Here is a 9,543-nt window from a genome sequence, read left to right as displayed (position 1 = left end):
GATGTTGCCGTGACCTGTTTCATATGGATGAGGGCACTTATGGCTTTACAAGATCAACATTAGAAATAAATAAATATTATAGAAAAGTATCTTTTATTTTCCTTAATCTGGTTACTTTCCTCTTGTTTTATCATACCGAATGGCACATTGTCATTCAATGTCATAGATAATGCTGCTTCTGTAAACCACTACCCTTAAGTGATAGTTGCTCATTTTCTAACCTAGTAATGTTGCGGCCGAGTTGTAGTGGTGTTTTTAGTAATTGTGATATAGATATGGTACCATGGTGGATCTAATGCAGATCTGCTCCAGGGAGGTATAGAGCTGACAAATTGTACATGTTCTTGTGTGCTTATCTCCTGATTTAGTGAAAGGAAAAAGAGATTGTTTGTCAAGTGTAAGTGGTGAGGAGAGAGAGGAGAAAGGGTCGGCGCGGCTTCTTTCAGGATTAAACACACGTGGGTAAAGGCCCACTCATCATGGGAGAAGGATTACATTTGCTGAACATCTTCATATTATTCCTGAGGTCTTACTGCATTTTGCTTATTGCTATTGCAGGGCACAATCTTTTCAATTCCTACTGGGCCTCTAAAGGCAATCTTTGTAATTCAAAGGCAAGTTATCTAATTTATTATGAAAGGAGAAAAAAAAAAGAATGAGTAGCATTCAAGTTTTTCCTCCTGCAAATTAAATTGAACTGTGTCCTGCTTTACTGAATATGCTTAAAAGATAGTTTGCATGATATGTGGGCCCAGTTGCAATATTGTACAGTGTTTGGTTAAAATGTATGGGCTTTACTGGGGTCCAATAAGCTTTCGTCATAATTATGAACATTCAGAAGGTATAACCTGTAAGCTCCACTGAAGTCAATAACTTAAAATTCGCCTCCCAATTCCAAGAGAAGCACTTTCGTGCTATCAGTGTAATTGTTTCTAAACCAGGGCCAAAGACCTTGAAGCATAATACTCCATCCATTTTAGAAATTCAACAGCAGAACCTCTAAATCACATCACCTCTGTCCCCGCAGCCTCGTCAGTATCTCAAGACTCGAAAGAGGCTTTCGAGAGCAAAATGCGGAGCGCGTCGTGGGAAGAGGCCGTCCTATTTTGATTAATGTGTCTGATCATCAACTCTGAAATCACTTTCGCTTGTTAAACCCATCACACAGTACCATACTCTAACAAGGCACATTTATTTTCTTCTCCAACAGACAGATTTGGTAATTCCCGCGGCTGACTCTAGAACAGCTCTGGCTGGAGTCTGGTGCCGGTACCGAGCCGGAGTTCTCCACTAGCCTGGGTGGGCTAATGCGCTCCATTCAGCGCAGGTTCTGAGACCTCACTGCGGGGGGAGAAGGAAGTCGTTTAGCGTAATTCCCTCTCTCGAAAAAGAGCTCTTTCTCTCACTCCTCTCTCTGTCTCTCCCTCCCTCTCCCCCTCTCTCTCCCTCTCCCTCTCTCCTTCCATCCATTATCACAATGCCAATTAACCTCTTCAACACCGGCGGAGTGCCGTGGGCGGATTCCTGGCAGCATCCTGCGCGTAAAAAGCTGCTCTCACCAGGCAATATGTGCTCTCTGCCTCCATTAAGGGTCTTGGGAGGAGGAACAGAGGCTACTAGATAAAGCAAATAAGTGTGTGGGGACGCCGCAATTTCCTTTGTCATACGCTACCATTGTCCTCAGCCGCCAAGTATTAACCAGATGTTAGCCTCCTGGTTTCATACACCTGAGAAATGACTTTAATGCACCTAAACAGCATGCAAGCAAAGTCTTACTGCTCTTTTTTTCACACAGAGGACAGAGGGAAAAAAAGATGCCTGCCCTCGCAACAAAGGGAATAAAAGGTGATATATATCATGTCTAAACTTTGATGTAGATTGACAGTTGTGGTGAGGCATGGAAGCAACTGGCATGTCCTTGTGGTGTTTCCGTGTCTGCGTGGCTTTGGCAAAGGAGAGGATCCTTCAGCTGACCTCTTTGATGTCCCTAGACACTCATTCTTCATAAGGGGAGCCGTGTGTCATTGTCTTATTTATGGTGTGTGTGTGTGTGTGTGTGAGTTTCTGACAAGCAAGATCTTACTGGCATCCCAAGTAGCATGCTGTTCTGAAAAGGAGAGCGAGAGCGAGTGAGTGAGGGAGAGAGAGAGAGGACGTGTTTGCGTGCGTCTGCATGTGTCTTTGTATGTGTGTGTGAGAGAGAGAGGGATGAAGGGAAGAGAGAGAAAGAAAGAGAGAGAGGGACAAAGAGAGAGAGAGAGATTCTCTGGTGAATTCTCTGTCTCCCTCAATAGCCATACTAAATTGGACTTGGTGAACGTAGCCCAGGCAACAACTGGTGCTTGGGGGTGGGGGGGTGACTAAACGGCATATGCAGTAACTTCTTCCATGGATGCTTCTGCCCTTTCATTTATTGTTGGCCGACAGCTGTTGAGTACCTGGCCTGATACGCATTGTCTATTCCGACAATCTTGGCAAGGGCAGCCGAGGAACGAGCCGTGGATTCCAGAACGAGTCCCTTCTCAAAGATAACACTTGTGTCATCTGACTCATGCCTCCATGATCTGCTTCTCCAAAGCGCACTTTGATCCGCCGGTTTCCACAATGCCCGTGCGTTCGCCCGTGTCTCCAAACCCCCTGTTTTTCTGCTTTTTTTTTTTCTGCTTGACGTAATTGTTCCCCCACTCGATTCTCGCTGATTTGAGTTGAAACGGGACAGATGGCTGCCATCGCCTACCTGTGGGGCTTGCCATGCTTTAGTTCGGTGTTGCAGCAGCGCTACATTAATTTGCTTGTTAAAGCAGGCAGGCAGGGTAGGCAGACAGGGTGGACATATAGTGGACTTTGAAAAGAAAAAAAACCCCAATACAACACAAACAAACAGACAGAACAATGTAAAGCTCATCTGCTTACACCCAACACCCTCCCACTACCCCCTTTTTCCAATCCCTCACCCCACCTCAACCTCTCCCTAACCCTCCCCAGACATTAGAGACAATAGCCGGGTGATATTGTCCTTCGCTACGCAGCGAGAAAGGGATGGTTATTTATAGTGAAGTACCGAGGAGGCGAGTTCTAGGAGCGGTATCCATTTCATGATAAATGAAATTCCTTGGCCCTGCTCGCAACAATGGCCTAGCAGTGCAGGAGTGGCTTAGAGAGCCCAGGCGAGGCGAGACTAGGCGGCGTAGCCCCACACAGCTGTCGGGGCCGTCATGCCTCTTGTCTTGTGGCTTACGCACCCAGCGTCTCGCTCCCTTCACACTTAATGTAGAGAATGGAGGCGGCGAGCCGTGGCTGTGCCCAGCGTCACTCAACAGGCTGCGAAGCTACAAACTCCCCCTGGTCAAGCGCTGGGTCCCTGTGTAAATCTGCTGTGAATTTGACTCTGGTAGTTGCGAAATAGTTGAACATCTGAAATGGGAAATTGTAGTTGTAGTTGCAGAGTCTGGACGTTAAAGTTTTGGGAAATGCAAGGAAAGTGCATGCCAAGACTTGCCTTGATGAATGGCATTAATTATTTCATCATTATCTCCTAGTGGTGCTGTGAATGATAAAGAATCTTCTCACATCACGAATGGTATGCTGTCATGATAAGTAATAGATACCGCTGTTGTTGTAAGCCTCATAAAACAGGAAGCTGCTGCCTTGGCCTCAAATTCCACTCTTTGGTTGTACATAGTGGAAGCAAATTCATCTCCAGATATAATACACTAAGAAGAAAGTAGGTCCGGCAGCCGTAATCCTTCCCACTGTAAGGTATTGTATGTAATATCCTGGAAGGTTAAAAAGAAATTAATCTTTTTAGCCCTGGAACTAAGAAGATTTCAGATATATTTGATTGAGGCATTGAAAATCCTGAAGGAGATTGTCAAAGTCACTGGCATGGCCTGAGTGGGCTCTGAGAGAGCCTGTAGGACATGGATTAGTATCTGCCATCTCATTCACTGGCACCCACGCCCTCTCCACCCCCCACCCTCTCAGTGTCTACCCAGGTAGGGTAGATTTCCCAATACCCTCCATCAATAACCATCAAAATACAATGCTTAAAGTTTCTCAGGCACAGAAATGTGTGTTTATGTTTCACGTGTGCTATGCATTGCTTTAAGACTTGAGAAATAGACAATTAGACTGAGTTGCTATAGCAATACTTGACCATTTGGTTGTATAATGTCAATTGGGGTCATTTTTGGGGTCAAGTTTCTCAAATCTCACTAAAATTGTCCATGTTCTTTGTTTCTTCATGGTTCATGCCTTGTATGCAGTCCCATTTTCGCTGGATACCAGGACAATCCTGAGGTAGATGTGTGCACTAAAGCCAAATATCTGGGCACAAGTGCCCATGTTTCACTTGTGATACGCCACCCTACCTGGGCAGCCGGGTAATAAGGGTCACTTACCCTCATAGCAGACTTAAGCTGAATATATCATAACTCTCTAATAACATTTTCCTACCAGAGTACTCTTCAACTGTTTAATCTTAAATATGTAAAGCCTCAATTTATTTGGAATTACAGAACAATGGTTGACATGTGAGCTCGGTAGATTATAAATCTCCTGCATTCTCTGGCTGATCCTCTTTGCTTCCAATTCTTTTCCGGGAAGATAAAACATTTTTTTTTAAAAGAGTCTGTTTGTGAACCCCAAGACTGTATTATTTTAAGGGAGCTGAAATTGATTTTTCTTGATGACAAAAATAAACCTCCTGAGGCCTTACCCTACCACTCTCTCCAAAAAGGGTGTGGACAAATCAGGACAAATCAATCAATCGGTGAAGTCACAGGGATTTCACTGTTGAGCACTGCAAGCAACCCCCCCCCCCCATCCCCCTCCCACCACCACCACCAGACACGCCACAGCTTGTCTTGTTCAATAGTCCTTGCTTGGATCTTGTTTTACACGAGGAGCCGTAACTTAATGCTAAAGATGGTAATTGAAAGGATTGTTGGATGGGCACTCTTTCCATCTCCACTCCTCACTTGATCCTCTTGCCATTTGCTACTGCCATGTACTTGTCTCCTTCCCCTCAGAGGCCTACTCAAGGCTCTGAGAAGAATCTCCAAATGAGATTGGATTCCTGGAGCACCGCTCAAGTCATCGAGCACAGCAGTGGTCTGCTTCAGTGTTCTATAGTGTTGAGAGATCTGGTAATGAGAGCAAAATTAAAGTTGTATGAGTCTTGGATGAAAGTTGAAGCTGTCGCCAGTACCTTCTAAGAACATTCAGAAGTACTCTGAGAAAGCCTTGTCTATGACATTTCAAAAGCATTTCATGCATTACATCATATTGTTTCAGTGGGGTTTGCATGTCAAAACTCACTCCAAACCTCTTTTTCACCTCCAGAGATTCACCCAGGGCGCAAACTGCATATTTAGTAATCATTTGTTTGTCCACATTTGGGCTATTCTTCTTTTGTGCTATTGTGGATTTGTTCCTTGCCTGTGTTGAATACAGAATAATACAAACTCTTGAGGAGTTTAAAACTATGTTTTCATTGAGAGTATGTTTCAGTGAACAAGTCCCCAGGACAAAGGACTTGACTGTGAATCCAAGGCCTTTTGCCACTGAACAAACAGCACTTTGAACGTGAAACAAACATAGGCTGGACTGCTGCTCGCACGTTCCCTGCTATTTCCAACTTAGAGGCCAAGGGGCTGGAGGGGACAAAAAGGACTCCATACTGTGTGTGTTTAGCCTCTTCCTGGGCATGCACACACGCTCTTCACACAGTACACAGACATCAACATCAGAGCCCGGAGAGGAGAAACCACACAGAGACCAATGATTAAATATGAGTAGGTGCGATACAAGACAGCCCTACCGTGCTACTCTGCAATGCAAATTTTAAAGGACTTGGAAGGGCTATAGAAGCGAGTTGAAAGGAAAGAGCTGGTGGCTATTTTCCCTGACTTTTTTCCTCCCCCCTCTCTCTATCTCTATCTCTCTTTCTCTCTCTCTCTCTCTCTCTCTCTCTCTCTATCTATCTCTACCTCTCACACACACACAAATTCTGTGCGTCTCTCTAAGGTCTGTTGACAAACTGAAAACCCTTGTGGACTTGAAAGCCTCCGTTGGCCGTTTTTAATGATCTTAGGCTGCAGTTAATTAATTAATTACAAGCTGGTGGTTTGCTAGCCTCCCAGCCCAATCTTACTGCAACCCTCAAACACCCCCCCCCCCCATCTACCCACCCACCCGCACACACCTCACACCTCCTAACACAAACACACACACACACACACAAACACACGTCGATTGCCCATTGTGGTTAAAGTTGGGGCTTGCAATGTGCCCGGAACAAGACTCACATTACAACCACTAGGTGTCACTAAGTCATTTAATACACAGTAGCTTTTGTTTCTATCAGTTGGGCAGCTATTTAAAACCATGAGGTGACTATGATAAACAACAAAACTCCCTCAGCCACTGGGTGTACTTTGCACTAACCAAACTCAGCTGTCTTTTGTATTCTGTATTTCTATTATTTATAGTCCCAGTAGTTAAATGTATTACACTATGAAGAGACTGGAAGTAATGCCCCATACATTTTAAGCTATACATTTGAATACAAAATCTATATTTTTTGTCTTATATATTTGACTGTGATGTCAAGTATAAGTCTTATTGAAAGAAAACTAAACATACTTAGGAATGCCTCTGAGGTACTCTGCAAAAACTGTTTATATGCAAACCAGCCTTCTCTCCTAACCCTAAGCTCTATCGGTCTTTGCCAAATTAAAAATCTAACATCATGTTTCTGGTGTCTGTGCAAGCATACCGACTAACATCTGGTGTCAAATTGGTCTGAAGTTCAGGGAGAACACACTTGGAAATTCCTCAGCATGTGTGAGGCGACAGCAGTGTGTGTGTGTGTGTGTGTGTGTGTGTGTGTGTGTGTGTGTGTCCTCCCAGGGACCTTTTTAACTCCACCATTTGCTCAGAGCCACACTTCAGTGGCGTAGCGGCCATGTTGCTGATTCTCCCCCTGGTTGCCATTCTGCAGGCAGTGTCATTTGGTGTAATAGGGCTTTGTGCATGATCAACTTCGGGGCTTCTCAGTGGCAGGAGGATGGCACTGGCAATGGAGGAGAAAAATGAAATAAAAAAGAGAAAGGTAGCAGAGCTGTTCTACTTGTGGTCATGCTTTTCCCCAGTTCTCTCTCTCTCTCTCCCTCCCCTTCTATTTCCTTCATCTCTATCTCTTTACCTCTTTACATCATGCTGTCTCTCTTCCTTCTCGGTCCTTTACCCTGCCATTGCCTCTCTGGCTGTCTCTCTTTTTCTTTCTCTCTCGTTCTCTCTCTCTCTCGTTTTCTCTCTCCTCTGTGCCTGAGTTCGTAGCGCCTCTCTACACTTGGCTACTCATGGCAGGACAATTGGTACTTGAGCAAGGCAATATCATCCCACCAGCACCCCCCCCCCCCCACCCTCCCCCTCCCCCTCCCCCTCCCCAGTTGAGGCAGAACAGGGGCCCATAAAAGTAGCAGAAAGATGTATTAAAGGTAGTAAATATACACATCTAGTCAGTGAGCTGTGAAAGTTGTGAATTGGTTTTTAAAGCTTTGTTAAGACCAGAAAGCACAGATGTTAAAAACAGGTTCAGCTGCAGGGACAGATGGTATTTGATTATGAAGCAGACTGCTGGTGTAATGCAAAGATGCTGCTTCAGCCCAACCGCAAGGAGCTGTCTGTCCAGGGCTGTGGGATTCAGGTGGCACCAGGAGTGTGTTTCTCCCCCCACACACACCCCTTTCCCTTCTTCTCCTCCTCTCCTTCCTTCTTTTTAAAGACCCAGCTAGCGATAGAAGGCTGCTCAGCATGCATGGGTGGTGCTGAACACACAAACAAATTACCTAAAACTAAAAGAGAGAGAGCTCTTTGGTTTGCTTTTTCCCCCTCGATATTGAAAGTGAGGTGTGTGTGTGTGTGTGTGTGTGTGTGTGTGTGTGTGTGTGTGTGTGTGTGTGTGTGTGTGTGTGTGTGTTTCCTTCTTTTTTGCCTTTAAATGTGCAGGCTATGTGTTCATTGCCCTCTGCCTCCGCAGTGATTATGTCTGTTTCAAACAGATGCACCAGCATCTGCAGTCGTCTCCACTGCCAGAAGAAATGATGGGGGTCATTGTCTTCTCACACAAAGACAAGGTCACGCATGGCACAGTTATTTTCATTTTTTAAAGCGCAATTAAGACTGAACTCTTTGATCTGACACAGGAATTCTGAGGGAGATTTCAGGGCTGCTCTGCAGGGGTAGTGTGTGTGATAGCGCTAATATAAAATGCCACCCCTCTGGTTAAACCACATCAACATGTGAGGAAGATAAACAGGCTAAATAGAAATAGAAATGCTAATAGAAATAGAAAGTATCTCAAGTAGTAAATAATTCAGTTAGCTTTATTCCTTCTGTTTTTCTGTGCATGTCCAGACACCATGTCTTTATTCATTTCCTTCTTCCTCAGAGTAAATATGTTTAAAAGGTGATTTTTTTTCCCCTTTTCTTTAAACTAGAGCAAACAAAGCAATAATATCTCTTTGGGGGAGGGTGGGGTGGTGTGTGGGTGGATGGGGGGGGGTGGCAGGAGAGAAAGAGAGAGAGAGAGAGAGAGAGAGAGAGAGAAAGAGAAAGAGAGAGAAAGGGAGAGGGTAAGAGAGAGAGGATGGAGATGATGATGGTTTAAAAAAAAAATTCAACAATGACCGAGCCAACACAAACACAGCTGTTTTATTGTTGTGCTGTTAAGATGTGGTTTCTGAAAAGCCGGCCGGTGATGAAATCAAACAGAAGGGGGTTGGTTGGGGGGACGTTTGGAAGGGTTGTAGGTGGACACGGGTGGGGGTGGGGGGGTTTGCCCCCGTCATTACGGGGCCGAGTGACCTCACCTCCTGTTCGGCAACACTATCACTGCTAGTGCTGCTGCTGCACTACTGTAGTCGCCGCTGCCGCTGAGCGAGTGCCTGCCCGCCGCGCTAAAGTGGCTCTTTGTATCAGACTATAAATTACAGTGCCGCCTGGCCAATCCCACCGCGGCCCCACCGTCACAAAGGCCCCTCACTGCTCCTCAGCCTGCCCTATCCTAATGCCCCCCCCCCCCCCCCCCCCCCCCCCCACACACACACACACACTCCCTGCTCACCTTTTCATATCTGAGGCCTTTCTTTGTGAATCTGACCAAATAATAAGGGTGCGTGTGTGTGTTTATCTATTCATGAGTGCGTGAATGTGGAAGGATCAGTGTTTGTGTGTGTGTGAATATGAATATGTTTTAAAACCCTTTTTATGCCATGTCGAAGGCACTAACAATGTCACTGACAAACTGTCACATAAGTATATGATGATTTGTGTGCTGCCAAGCTTTGCAGGCTTCTGTCAATTCCACTGGCTTATTGTGAAGAGGGCTGTTCCAACACTCCATAACACATTCATATTTAAATCAGTAAATAACCTAATTAGGTGTAGGTGTGTTTGTGTGTGTCTGTGTGTGTGTGTGTGTGTGTGTGTGTGTGTGTGTGTGTGTGTGTGTTTCTGTGACTGTCTCTGTGTCTGAAT

The sequence above is a fragment of the Alosa sapidissima genome, chromosome 19 (assembly GCF_018492685.1).
Source record: "Alosa sapidissima isolate fAloSap1 chromosome 19, fAloSap1.pri, whole genome shotgun sequence".
In the NCBI taxonomy this organism is placed as follows: Eukaryota; Metazoa; Chordata; class Actinopteri; order Clupeiformes; family Clupeidae; genus Alosa; species Alosa sapidissima.
Note: the sequence above shows the minus strand (reverse complement) of the source record.